Source organism: Helicoverpa armigera, chromosome 30 (genome assembly GCF_030705265.1).
Source record: "Helicoverpa armigera isolate CAAS_96S chromosome 30, ASM3070526v1, whole genome shotgun sequence".
Classification (NCBI taxonomy): domain Eukaryota; kingdom Metazoa; phylum Arthropoda; class Insecta; order Lepidoptera; family Noctuidae; genus Helicoverpa; species Helicoverpa armigera.
Genome location: NC_087149.1, coordinates 1,034,700 through 1,048,483, shown reverse-complemented (window position 1 = coordinate 1,048,483; position 13,784 = coordinate 1,034,700). Strand labels below are relative to the sequence as shown.

Below are 13,784 nucleotides of genomic sequence, written 5' to 3'. Positions count from 1 at the left end.
GCAAATGATTTACGATTGCAATATGATTGTAGAGCAAACTACCGTATAGACCAAAAGGCAGACCAATAGCAAACCAATGAAATGTCATTGGAATACGATTGGTTTTACTTCAGTTGCAGAATGCTCGATAAGGTTAAAACTGCTATTGCGATTCAATTGTTATCCAATCGCCACACTATGACATTAGCAGAATTGAGCCCCAGAAGAAACATTTGTGTGCGTCACAGTGGCGCACACTGGGCCACACTTTTGATGGCATAATGTATAATTTCAGAGTATATCACATACATACAATTATACAAGTAATGTTATGTTTTCTGGTCAATGGCACGCGACCGTTAGTTCACGGTCATGCGCGCACACAAAGCTACCTTTTGTCGAGATTTTTAATTAAATGTACTCTAAATACTGACAATTGACTTTGTTCTCTATGCGAATCAAAAATGTCAAACAGAAACTCAGCTCAGACTGACTTTACGGATAGTCAGAAGTCTGACAACCAGTCTTACTAAAAGGGCTGTGTAGGTCAGATAGGAAGTCGCTCCTTGTAAAGCACTGGTACTCAGCTGCATCCGATTAGACTGGAAGCCGACCCCAACATAGTTGAGGAAAGGCTCGGTAGATGATGAGCTGTGTTTTCACAGGTGCACTCACTATTCCTTCACTCTCGGAATCACGACACGGGAATCCGACACCACCGGAGAGAGATCAGGCGCAGGAGGACCGACACATTTACGTGCTCTCCGATGCACGGGTGTATCAATCACCAGCTTCCAGGCTCCGGGCTGCTTTGTGAAAGTCTTCTAAAACCCACAAAGCGATTTCGGCCCGACTCGGGAATCGAACCCGAGACCTCGTGCTCAACAGCCGCACTTGCGACAGCTAAACCAACGAGGCAGTTCATCCATTAAATAGTGGAGAAATATTATCCGTGCGAACCCAGGGCGGGTCGCTAGTATAGTTCATACATAGCTTGGCACGCGCATTTGACGGTTCGTTGTCGGTCGTACCACAAAATACATAGGTACAGAAGTCAATCTACATACAAAGCGCGTTCGAGTCACGCAGACAAAGGTGTCTATGTGTGCGTGTTCACAGACGCGCTGTCTCAAAACAACTCAAAACAGTGCGAGCGCGGCTACCGCTTTCTTGAGATAAGCGCGTCACACAAAGGTAGATAAATGTGCACGCGTTGTGATACCTACCTAACTGTAATTTGACTGTAATATTTTTAATTTTAATAACAAAAGAAAAAGTAATAATGGAGCAACAAAATTCGTATTATAATTGAACAAGTTGACGGTTGTTTTATACAACAATAAACAGTGAATTGTCGTTTTTTTAGCCTGCCGTATTACCTATAGTATGTACCTACTTATTTTCTCATATTTCGATGGTTCGTTTAATAAACGCAGTAGGTAGGTACAGTTAGGTGGGTAGGTAAGCGCCCCGGCGGCGGCCTCTGGCCCAATGCCGTAATAAGTTTTGCTAGTGTCGACCCAGGCGAACCTGCCTACCTACCCTCAAAGATTATTGCTAGTAGGAGTTGATAATTTTTGTGATCATGGCGAGACTATGTTGTAAGGTAGACGAAATAAAACTCGCACATCAAGTTTTCTGTAGGTAGAAGCAAGCTTAGATCAGGGACTGTACCAACCCATTACATACAAAAATATTTTTTCACAAGTAAAGAGTAGGGTAACATATATAGATATGTATGAATAACAAAATTATAAATTGCGGTTTCTGAAAAACGGTATCTCGTTCAAACGAATTTCCGTTGAAAGTGTTTATTAACCTCTTGTATGCCACATTAAATATTTTATTATTATTGGTTTATATTTCATTTTTCCTGTTTTATTCTCAACAATACATCAAATAATTAGATATGAGTACCACTACCACTTTAGTTTTATGCGCATAAAACAGTTGACAACCCTAGCGCGACCGCCGAGCTTAGGCATGAAAAGTGAAGTACATACATGAGATTGACTTCTGTACCTATGTATTTTGTGGTCGTGCGGTCAATGAGCACGCGATATGCCTCGTGTATTATGACTTCGTTTATTATTATTTTTTTGTGCTCTCTTTATCGCTTTTGTGTGCGTTTTTTAATTGTTTGTTTGAATGGTGAAGTTGGTATATGTTTGGTGTAGAAGTTAGTTCTTAATTTCAGGATTGAGTAAATAAATTGCCTGATCTAAATAGCATTGATTCCTACCTATGTCATGGAAAAATACCTAATTGTACCCTGTTTAATATAATAGCAAGACTGACACCAGTCTAACCAAGGGGTATTGGGTTGCCTGGGTAACTAGGTTGAAGGGGTCAGATAGGGCAGCCGCTCCTTGTAAAGCACAGGTACTCAGCTACATCCGGGTAGACTGGAAGCCGACCCCAACATAGTTGGGAAAAAGGCTCGGAGGATGGATGTACCCTGTTTAATATAATAAACTAGCTTTCTAGAGATAACTGCTTCCAGTAGCTGGATGGTGACAAATGAGGAAGGAAAGATAGCAGAGATGCCATAAGGAATACAGATCAGGCGCCTTCTTGTAGCTCAAGCAACGCACGGTAGACGTGATCAGTTACTAGAACTAACGAGACGTTGGGGTTGCTTGTCAAATCAAAACCAATCTGTCAAAGATTGTCCTTGATTGATTGGTGATTTTATTTTGAAAATAGAAGGCATTTAAGGGCGGAGCTAGTGGGCTGCGGGATTGTTCGAAAGTGTTACCGCGGCCCTAGTACATAAAAGGCCTACGACGGAACACGACGGTTTTTAGTCAGTAAGAGTCTGACACTCCCTCACCGCTGCTAACCCACAGCGGGAGGGGTCATTTGATAATTTTTGACGTCGTTAAAAAAAAAGGGCGGAGCTAGTAACGTTCCTCGTCACTTTAACACCCGCATGTTGTCGCTATAGTTATCGGCACGAATCTTGAGCTCTGACCTTCACCTGCGCAGAAGTAATTTATTGGGTCCCTTTTGTGGTATGAAGTGAGGCGCGGGGGCTAAAGCGGTGATTGGCCCGCAGTGCAACGCGTCATAGCCGTCACTCGGGATTGGTTCTTTGCTAATAAATCACTTCTGCGCAGATGTAGGTCAGAGCCGATAACTATACTTTCTTAGGAGATTTTGCGTTATGCCATCTCCGCTAGTCATTTTGTTCTCCATGCGAAGTCGATATAACTGTTATACACAAATACTTCGTTTTATTACTTGCAATGTTACGTTATCGAGACCGGAGTTCAATGGCCGTTAGTAAATAAATTATGTGGAACGGACGGCCCTGTAGATATATACATGTATGTAGATATATTGTAGTGCAGATAATGCAGTTTTTTGCTTGCAATGGAACGTTTTTGTGACGCTGACTCGGCGTATACAAGCAAAAAGTATCGACGAATAACTGGTTTGGTTAAAAACTGTTTATGTAATGAAAACATCATTGTCATTAGTAAAGTATTTTCCCAACTATGTTGGGGTCGGCTTCCAGTCTAACAGGATTCAGCTGAGTACCAGTGTGCCACAAGAAGCGACTGCCTATCTGATCTCCTTAACCCAGTAACATAGACAGCCCCCAATACCCCTTGGTAAGACTGGTTGTCAGACTTACTGGATTCTGACTACCCGTAACGACTGCCAAAGATATCCAAATGGTACGTCTTTCGTAAAAAGTAAAAAATATGTAAAATATTAAATCAAACTACCTATGTAGAGGCTTAAAACCAGCACTTTTGGGTTAGCAGATATAGGTCTAGGATGAATTTTATTATTGGTATCTCTTATAGTGAATGTACAATATGACCAACATAAGGAAAAGGTCTACAATTGCACTCCATATTTACCTACAATATTATAAGTAAAGTAAGTATCGCATTGCTATCAGTTACAAGTAAATATAAGATAAGAATAGCGGCCGCTCCTTCAAGATACCTTTTGTCAATATAACACAGTTATTCAATGGGTTTCCACACAATATATTAGTGTACATTACATTACAACTGTATTGAAAAATAGCTCAATACTTCATGCGGTTTTCATCCGCGTACCGAAGGAACTACTGCCCGTAACGGGGTAAAATATAGCCTATGTTACTCGGGAAGAGTGTAGCTTTCCAACAGTGAAAGAATTTTTCAAATCGCTTCGGTAGTTTCGGAGCCTATAGGGTCATTATTTCCCGAGCGTTTTCCCAACTACCTATGTTGGGGTCGGCTTCCAGTTTCACCGGATGCAGCTGAGTACCAGTATTTTACAAGGAGCGACTGCCCTATCTGACCTCCCCAACCCAGTCTTCTAAGCAACCCAATACCCGTTGGAAGACTTTCTGGCTTCTGTCTACCCGTAACGACTGCTAAAGATGTTAAAAAGACAGCCGGGACCTACAGTTTATCGACATAAAATTTTGACATTTTATTTTTCGGTTGCCTAGCAACGATTTTATCAAGCGAAAGATGTTTTAAAATGCTAGCTGCAAGTTGCAAGCGACAGTTGACAACAATGCTGGCTCCATTCACATAACTTTCTCTAAGTTTACATTTATACATGTATCACTAACATATTCTAGACACGTAGCACTTTTACAAGTTAATCTTGGCTTACTAAGTGAGCTTGGCGCTTTGGAATTGGTAATTGATGCTAAAAGGCGCTTACTAATGGCGTCCCTTCGTTTTCAGACCTCGTGAACATCCTTGGCAGTCATTGCGGTTAGAAAGAAGCCAGAAAGTCTGACAACCAGTCTTTCCGAGGGATATTGGATTGCCCAGGTAACTGGGTTGAGGAGGTCAGATAGGCAGTCGCTTCTTGTAAAGCACTGGTACCCAGCTGTATCCGGTTAGACTGGAAGCCGACCCCAACATAGTTGGGAAAAGGTTAGATTATCTGGATGAGACTCTACACACCCATTGTTATCGAACATTATAATACTTTTCGCTCTTCGTGACTTTGCAAAAAACTAATTTGAATATTACTTTAAACAAATAACGTTTTCGCAACAAAAAATCTGTTATCTCACAGTGAACGCATCTGTAATTTGAATTGCAAATTATCTCGACTGACCACTGTTTGAATCGATCGATTTTCATATGTCAAACCGAAGACTGGCATCACTATAATTACTCGTAGGACCATGGAGAACAAAATGACTAGTGGAGATGTCATAACGCAATGTCTCCTAAGAAAGTAGCGCGACAACATGCGGGGCGAGGGGACGAGGAACGTTACTAGCTCCACCCAAATAAATCACCAAATAATCGGGACCAATCTTTGACAGATTGGTTTTGATTTGACAAGGAACCCGAACGCTTCGTTAGTTCTAGTAACTGATCACGCCTTACGCACGTTGATTGAGCTACAAGAAGGCGCCTGACCTACTGTTCTTATGGCATCTCCGCTACATTTCCTTCCTCCGTGCGATGGACAGAGTAAAAAAAACATGTGATAAAAAATGGCGACGATTTTTTTGGCGGGAAGGATTTTATTCTAAGTTTGGAAGTTTTTTTTGTTACAAACATGTGTTAACCGTATGTTGGTTGTTAGTTCAACGAATTTATTTAGTCATGGCCCTTTAAATAGAACTAGCTTCACCCGCGTCCCGGAGATATCTGCTTCCTGTAGCCGGATGGTGACAAAAACTATCCTATGTCCTTCTCCCGGGTTTAAGTTACCTTCCCTCTAATTTTCAGTTTGAACATTTCAGCCATTCTTGAGTTATAAGGAGTGTAACTAACACGACTTTTTGTGAAGAAAATCTTGATCCAAATCAAAGTTTTCAGTCGGTCTACTACCGGCTAAATACCTGATCTTTGTAATGTGCGTACAACCATTCATCTTCATACTGATTTATGAGCCCAAACAAACTATCGGCCGACTAAAAGTTTTCAGGTACTCTAAAAACTATAATAGTGGCGCTTATGAGAACAAAAATGGTCAAACCATAATTCAAACTAAGAGAGAAACTAGAAAATTCTGGGAAAATCTACAACATGACTAATATAGTCTGTTATTTCTTTTAGTCATCACTCTATGGTTACGTCATCTTTCAAAGGTCAACCGTCAATGAGAGTCGTTGTAGGTCCGATACGCTTACAGGCGATCCCAATATTTAAACTATCCGTACATTTCCTTACTAAGGATAGAGTTTTGACATAAGCCCTGTATTTGACATAAGTAATGTCATGTCAGATTCCTGTCAAACTCGAAAATAGTTTTTGTACTAATATAATAAAGAGGAAACATTTTTTTGTACCGAAACTACTGAACCGATTTGAAAAATTCTTTCACTGTTGTAAAGCTACACTCTTCCCGAGTAACATAGGTTATATGTTATCCCGGTACGGGCAGTAATTCCCACGGGACGCGGGTGAAACCTCGGATAACGGCTAGTTTGCAATATGTCTGTCAATTTATCTAGTGGCATATTAGCGCCGACTTTACCTATCTGTTTTTACGACAAGCTACATGATAAAGAGAACATAGATTTATTAATAGTTACGTAAACCAAACGTTAACTTATAGGCAGACATAATAGGGTTAATAAATCTTTCAGTTTAAGGCATAAATTAGACTTTTAACGCAGGTAATTAAAAATATTCAAGACATTTTAAGTAAGTAAAGAGCCTGGCTAATCTATGCGTTATATAAGAATACGAAAATAAAAAAATGTGTGTTTTTAAAACTTAAACTGTACTCCTATAATCGTAAAAGCGTAGTTAATTAACTGAAAAGTTACAAACTTAGTAGAAATATCAACAAAGATATTTTTCTGTTTACGTAATAGTACAAGGCCTTTTTGATTTGATTTCATAAAATTTTAATTAGAAGAGGTAGACTATTATTATTATCTTTATATGACCAAATAATATACAAACTTAAGTTAAAAAATACAAAATATCAACAAAGATTATTATTTTTAACCTAAAAATATAAAAAAATAACTCTTAACTTTTTATTTCATGACTCATCCACAGACTAAAAATTCTCAAGCACTAGGGGTGGCCCAAAAGACCAGTTTCCCCTTCCCAAAGTCGTTCAACCGCAAAATATTTAAAAATAACACCAAATTAGGTTACAATAGTTCCAAGAATGGCGCGGGCACAATACGCCGATTACGTTTCAAGGTCATGCTGTGTTCGGAATTTAAAAATTTGTCGTCACTATACAAATGTTTTGGCAGAAGGCTTTCTAGGCACTTTCTTAAGAAATGAATGGTTTTTTTAAGTGAAGGCATTGGTTGGTGATTTTAATTTTAAATGCACATTAATTATACGAATAATTGATAGTGTATTTGGTAAGAAATTCTGTCATTGAACATCTTCGGCAGTCGTTACGGGTAGTCAGAAGCCAGTAAGTCTGACCACCAGTCATACCAAGGAGTATTGGGTTGCCCGGGTAACTGGGTTGAGGAGGTCAGATAGGCAGTCTTTCCTTGTAAAACACTGGTACTCAGCTGCATCCGGTTAGACTGAAAGCCGACCCCAACATAGTTGGGAAAATGCTCGGGAGATGACTAGGAAATATTGGCTTATCCGTACCTTCTCAGTGTTTTTTCTATATGTATTGCAGAAACTGTTTTTTCCTTCTTTATGTGTTTTTGTTTTGAAATACAACTTTGGTTCATTGAACTTAAAGTGTACCTACTATAATTTGGCTTAATATAACTTTGTAACAAACTGGATCTACTGTATATCTTTTTTTACAACAATCCCATTGTCGTTAGATAGCCCGTGTTTTAAAAATGGCCGACTCTAAGCAAACTTGTTTTATGATATTTTTTGTTTGCACGGCGGGGATACTATGTAGACGTAATTTTATTACTAAGTATGTAAATTGTATGGAGAAAAAGATATATGAATGGCCATAGATTTAGGATCCAAATACTTTTTGATAGATCAGTTGACCGATAAAATTATAATGTATGTAGTGCTAGCCGTTTTCCCGCGGTTTCACCCGCGTCCCGTGGGAACTACCGCCCGTACCGGGATAAAATATAGCCTATGTTACTCGGGAAGAGTGTAGCTTTACAACAGTGAAAGAATTTATCAAATCGGTTCAGTAGTTTTGCAGCCTCTAGGGTACAAACAAAGTAATGTTTCCTTTTTATTATATTTCTATGGTTGTTTCTCTTTGCTTATTTGTATTCGTTTCGCAAAAGTTGAAGGTTATTTTTGGTCATGCTGTCATCTTGACACCATGTAAATTAAATTATTTATTTTGTCACATCTGTGCAAAAACTGTTTTGAGAAGAATCTTTTAGTACTTTCGTCTATCGTAAGTAAAGTAAAGTAAAAATTTGCAAATCGTTAAAATAAATACCTTTTACCAATTATATTTGAGTAAAAAGTGTCAAATTAATTTGACGGGAACTATTACGAATTATTTAGGTACTTATCTGTCAATTTACTTTATTCCCAAGTAAATAATGACAGCCTTAGGTACTACAAAAAGTCCAGCATCTGTTGAACACTTGTCTAAAATAAGTTAGTCTGCAAAATTGACCTTATTTCAACGTCATAATCTGATTTTTTTAGACAAGTGTTCAACAGACGTTTAAGTCTTTGTGGAACTTTAATTTCTGCTAATCAATGAAGCTACGGGAACGTGGTATAAGCATAGACAAATCATTATTTTTTTATGTTTATTTACAATCTGAGAATGAAGACGACTAGTGTTGCGAATAGTCGATATTTTCTCACGATAGTTGGTTCCAATTGATTTAGTAGGTCACAGTGACAAACTGTTATTGAGCTAGTGAATCATTTATTTTGATCTGTACTAATATAATAACGACGAAACATTTTTAATTGTTTGTCTGTAAAGGGCTCCGAAACTTCTGAACACTGTAAAACTCTGTCCCGTAAAAGCTACTGCCCGCGCCGGGATAAAATATAGCCTATGTTAATCGGGAAGAGTGTAGCTTTCCAACAGAGAAAGAAGTTTTCAAATCGGTTCAGTATTTTCGGAGTCAGAGTACAAACAAAAAAGTGTTTCCTCTTTATTATATTAGTAAGAATTAGTGTTTATTACATTCCTAAATAAAATGCCTTCCAAATAACAGTTCAACATACACAATTACAGGTATCTATCCATCCACAATGATGAGGCACAATTCCGTCGTAGCATCGAGCCAGCAGGAATTGCATTAGAAGCCGTACAAAGCGGCTAATGGTGTTAAAATGGCAATGTGTACTGACGTATCATGATGTACTGTAAGATGTATTGATATATTAGATGGTAGATTCTGGAAATCTAGGTAGTTTGTTAGAATTTTAATGTTAGTGAAAGATTTCGGCAAAAAAAATAGTATTTTAAATTTACCAGTATTTTAAATAAAACGTTTCGAAATTTCTTTCTTTCTTCTTTCTTTTTAAGAATCTGACACTGCCTCACGGCTGCTAACCTACAGCGGGAGGAGTCATTTGATGACTTTTGGCGTCGTTAAAAAAAAACGATAGGAGGGTCTCCGACTCCAATATAGTTTGGGAAAACTAAGGACGTAGTAGAAAACTTGTATATCCTGACTATACAGGCCAATCGTTTATGGAATACACTATTGTTTGCTTTCAATTGAAAAAAAAAATGTGTCTCTTGACCAAAATATTCCGTACAAAAACATGATTCTAAGTCAAATAACGTTTTGAGTCTTTGAAATGTCCTTGTACGGTCATTAGTCTGAGAATTCCAATTGTTTTTCCATCCTTTGTCAGAAGTTAAGTAATGAAAACTTTAGTCATATGCCTAGCCTTTTCCTAAGTATGTTGGGGTCGGCTCCCAGTCTAACCGGATTCAGCTGAGTACCAGTGTGCCACAAGGAGCGACTGTCCTAACACCGCTCCCAGTAATCTAACTATCTGTGGATTAGCTTACTCTTCTTCTTCTTCCTCCTGCCCTGTTCCCAATTTTACTTGGGGTCGGCGCAGTATGTCATTCTCTTCCATTTTCCCCTGTCATTCGTCATACTGACACTCACTCCCTTCCTATTCATCTCTCCATCCATCTACATTCATACTGAGCACACACTTTGTTGCATGCGTATCATCCCTCCTCACTACATGTCTGATGTCCATACCATGACAATCTTCTACTTCTCATCTTTTCTGTAACTGGCGCTACTTTCAGACTTCCTCTAATGTAATAATTCCTAACTTTATCTTACAGTATGTCAAAATTCAATCTCCAATCGCAAAACTACGAACGGTTATAAAAACCGCAGTTAGCCAGGTGAATAGAATTCACCATATTATAAATAGGGCGCTAAACGCCAGGTGATTATAACAATCTTAGCGAGCCATCATAAGGGGTTCTTGTGCAAATGTATTATTGTAAGGGTGCTGCTTCTTAGTAAGTAATAATACTTTTGTTATTGGTAAAAGGGGTCAAGGGAGAGTCACTTATTTTTGCATAGCTTGTTTGCGTCTTCATTTCTTATTAATTCAACATATATTAGGATAAAAAAATTGTGTAGCTAATTTTCTTCTCATAGTAGTTTCACTTGCATCCCGTGGGAATTACTCTACGGACCCGGATACAGCATGTTCAGCCTTCTTCGATAAAAGACCTATCTAACACTGAAACCATTCTTCATCATTCTTTAGGGCTGTCTTTTGTAGACTTGACCTTCGAAAATTGCTGATTTTCAATGGACCTGCAGCTAAACGTGCTCTACGGAACACAGTCATTGATGTCTAAGATATACTCAGAAAGTATACAGTAAGGACATGGAGAGGCTAAACTTTCCACAAGTAGGCCTACATAGTTACATGCAAAGCTTATGAGTAACGAAACCGTTTAAACCCCATTACTGATTGCATTTAACCAAACATCAAACGGCCACTCGCAGCCGGTCCTAAAAATAAATGGAGTGCAAACAACTTGATTCCCGTCTAAATTAGGAATAATTAAAGTTGTAATCAAACGGACGAAGTACAGCTGTGTTGTTTGTTGCCCCACTTCTATACACAAACAAACTCAAACTCAAAAACGTTTATTCAAATTAGGCTGATAGATCAGCACTTTTCGAACGTCAAAAACAAAAGACAGCCCCCAAATCGCCCGCCCTTCACCAGTTCCTATGTGTTTTTGCTGGGAAGAAGAAGTGGTGCAACAGACTCCCCTGCAACACATGTCTAATCTATATTTATCTACATATGTATTTAACAATTAATACCACAAGAACGGTCTCACCTAAACAAACCAAATGTTTAGGCTTTGGTCGGACCATTAGGTTTATGTGAAGTTTGCACAAAATCGGTCGACCATAATGGTAGATGTTATATGTAGCGAAGTACGTATCTACCGCTGGCCACTATTACTTATAATAAATAGGCAACATTTTTTGTTTGAACCCTAAAGGCTCCGAAACTATTGGACCGATTTGAAAAATTCTTTCACTGTTGGAAAGCTACAATCTTCCCGAGTACCATAGGCTATATTTTATCCCGGTACAGTCAATAGTTCCCACGGGACGCGAGAAGACGCGAGTAAGCGGCTGGTTGGCTATATTTTCTAGTAGTACTGAAATTTATTTCTCCGGTGGTAAATAGCTAGTTTCTACAATAATAACAATACTTCTCAAAGACAATATGTCTACGTGATACCTGCTAAGCATGAACACTTATTTTTAGTGCACAGATAAGTGCATGACGTCATTCAATGAGCCGGATAACTTATCTACAGGCCTGAAGGTGTTTCTTATCTCCAAGATAAAATGCTACTTAATTTCATGCGTTTGTGTTCAAATGTTATATAATTTTCAAATGCTACCTTAGAAAATTACGTATTTTTGAAAAAATATAAGAATTTTGAATTTAATTTTGACAAAAACCTCAGTGGTATGCTTTCAAGTAAAAAAAATATCGATAAAATATTAACTTAGCGCCATCACTACTATACGTACGAATGAATCCATGAAATTGAATAATAGCTCTCGTTTGCGAAAGATATCGAAAGACAAAGCTGTTAAAATCGATAAAATGAATAGTTTCTACTCTAGAAAGACACGCTTTTATATAAAATTCACGACAAGACTTTTCTAATAACTCCAAACACAGATATGATACGATGTTTCATCATGAAGTTTCAGTTCATATCTTCCGGCTCCATCATCAGATCAGTTCGACAGTACCATATTATTGTATTGTCATCAGAACTACATACAGCTACCAATTTTCATGACGCTACGATCCTTGGAAGATGGTCAAATTAGATTCCATTACATAGTTACATACAGATTGACCTAATAAAAGCGTGTTAAAAATCAAAATTGACTTTCTTTTTTACTTATTACGCTGAGCAGATGGTGCATACATTTTATTTCTACTTAGACCACGTGCGTCGAGTGTTTTGTTTTGATAACTGACACTCTTGAAACATGAGCCTCCTCACAGCGAGGGCCGAAACGATTAGAGCTCGGTATTGTACGTGATGATAACCACAATAGCTATTAATTTATACTTTGTTATGAATTTCTAAGCGATATCACGAGGCACTTATGTGTTCAAGAGTTTTATAGAGAAGGTAGCAGGTTTTATAAAGAAAATGAGGCTTGATCTATGCTAATAGAATAAAGCTTAAGAAGTCGTTGTTAGAATGCTCTAATCTAAGGAAGTTTTGGTCATCATCTCTCGAGCCTTTTCCTATGTTGGGGTCGGTTTCCAGTCTAATCCGATGCGGCTGAGTACGAGTGTGCTACAAGGAGCGACTGCCTATTTGATCTCCTCAACCTAGTTACCCAGACAACCCAATACCTCTAGGTAGGATTGGTTGTCAGACTTACTGGCTTTTGACTACCCGTAACGACTGCCAAAGATTCAAATAACAGTGAGGATCTACAGTTTAACATGCCCTTCGAAACACAGTCATTGGTGTCCAAGATATACTGAGAAAGTACATACAAACAAACTTTGAAAAGTTGCATCGGTACTTGCCTCACCTGGAGTCGAACCCACATACTCATACTTGAGAGGTTGGTTCTTTACCCACTAGGCCACCACGACTTTTTGCATACTTAAAACTGACATTTGTAGTTCGTAATATCCTGATTATGACCTTGAATGGACACGTGCATTGACTTAGTAATCGCTACTAACGATGACTGCTTCGGAAAAAAAATATGATCTAACTTTTATGAAGTCGTTATAGAACAATGTTCAAACTAGTTATTTTTACTTGATTTCCTGTCATTTGATTGGAGGAATTTAAGTTAGAATTTGAAATCAAATCAGGAGGTACAGGTCAAACATAGAACCTTCTTTTTTGATAAACCATAGTAAACGGTTGTTTCAAGAATACTGACATTTACATTGTCACTGAACTTGTGCGTAAGTCCGTTAATAATATGCCTATTGTTAAACAATTTACGAATTCAATAAAATAAAGATAGGCAAACAGATTACTCAATGAGTCACTTAATACCAAGTGTGTTACAACCTTATCAATCGACCTTTTGCCCAATTATTTCTTTATTTTTTACAACAAAATATACGTTAAAAATGACGTCAGACGCCTGTTAGTTTGTAATAACCGATTTCTGAATGCCAATGTAAGCTGGGTACAGGAAAAAAACTAAGCAACGTTCTTTTATTTCTGCAGATGACGTAATTAATTATTATGTACCTATGTAGTTTTAATTACTTATTCAGACGCTCTTCAGTATTCTCACGTTTCAAATGTAATTTAAAAGTTAGAAAATAATTCATCGTCTTCCTAGCCTTTTCCCAACTATGTTGGGGTCGGCTTCCAGTCTAAACTGATGTAAGTACCAGTGTTTTACAAGGCTGCCTATC

At 38.1% G+C, this 13,784-nt stretch overlaps 1 protein-coding gene across 1 annotated transcript in view; it reads right to left on the bottom strand.

Annotated features, from left to right (window-relative positions):
* The window catches only part of LOC110382949 (spectrin beta chain, non-erythrocytic 1), a 102,561-nt gene that overhangs the window by 88,296 nt on the left and 481 nt on the right, over nt 1–13,784 (bottom strand). The gene's annotated exons all lie outside the window — the stretch shown is intronic.